The following is a 1,470-nucleotide window of genomic DNA, read 5'->3' as shown; positions in this document are numbered from 1 at the left end:
GAAAATTATAGGACACTGAAGAAAGAAATTAAAGAAGATAGAAATAGATGGAAACACATATCATGTTCATGGATAGGAAGAATTAATATAGTTAAAATGTCCATACTGCCTAAGGCAATATACATATTCAAGGCAATTCCTATCAAACTACCAACGTCATTTTTCACAGAAATAGAACATACAATCCTAAGATTTACATGGTACCATAAAAGACCCCGAATAGCCTCAGCAATCTTGAGAAATAAGAATAAAGTGGGAGGTATAACAATACCTGACTTCAAATTATACTACAAGGTTACAGTAATCAAAACAGCATGGTACTGGCATAAAAACAGAAACATAGATCAATGGAACAGAATAGAGAGTCCAGAAATAAATCCATGCCTATATGGCCATTTAATCTACGACAATGGAAGCAAGAATGTACGATGGGGTAAAGACAGTCTATTCAATACATGGTGCTGGGAAACCTGGACAGACACATGCAAAAAAATGAAGCTGGACCAACTCCTTACATCATATACAAAAATAAATTCAAAATGGCTTAAAGACTTTAATGTAAGATCTGAAACCATAAAAGTCGTAGAAGAAAATATAGGAAGAAACTTCACAGACATTACCCCGAGCAAGATTTTTACTGACATATCCCCTCGAGCGAGGGAAGTAAGAGAAAAAATAAACATGTGGGATTATATCAAACTAAAAAGTTTTTTTCCCAGCCAAGGAAACCATCAATAAAACAAAAAGGGATCCTACTGAATGGGAAAAGATATTTGCCAATGATATATCTGATAAGGGATTAATATCACAAATCTATAAAAAGCTCACTCAACTCAACTCCAAAAAAACAAACGACCCAATTAAAAATGGGGAAAGGACTTGAAGAGACATTTTTCTAAAAAAGACATACAGTTGGAAAACAGACATATGAAGAAATGCTCAAACTCACTAACCATCAGAGAAATGCAAATAAAAACCACAATGAGATACCACCTCACCCCAGTCAAAATGGCTATCATCAATAAATCAACAAACAACAAGTGCTGGCGCGGTTGTGGAGAAAAGGGAACGCTTGTGCACTGTTGGTGGGATTGCAGATTGTTGCAGCCACTATGGAAAACAGTATGGAGGTATCTCAAAAATCTGAAAATGGAACTACCCTATGATCCAGTAATTCCATTCCTAGTATCTATCTGGAGAAATCCAAAACTCCAATTCAAAAATCTTTATGCACTCCTATGTTTATTGCAGAACTATACACAATAGCCAAGACATGGAAACAACCGAAATGCCCATCGGTAGATGACTGGATTAAGAAACAGTGGTACAATTATACAATGGAGTACTACGCAGCCATAAAGAAGGAAGAAATCTTACCATTTGCCAACAACATGGATGGACCTAGAGAACATTATGTTAAGTGAAACAAGTCAGACAGAGGAAGATAAGTACCATATGATCTCACTAGTG

This window comes from Rhinolophus ferrumequinum, chromosome 23 (genome assembly GCF_004115265.2).
Source record: "Rhinolophus ferrumequinum isolate MPI-CBG mRhiFer1 chromosome 23, mRhiFer1_v1.p, whole genome shotgun sequence".
Classification (NCBI taxonomy): Eukaryota; Metazoa; Chordata; class Mammalia; order Chiroptera; family Rhinolophidae; genus Rhinolophus; species Rhinolophus ferrumequinum.
The sequence above is the reverse complement of the archived record's forward strand: the minus strand, read 5'-3'. Positions refer to the sequence as shown.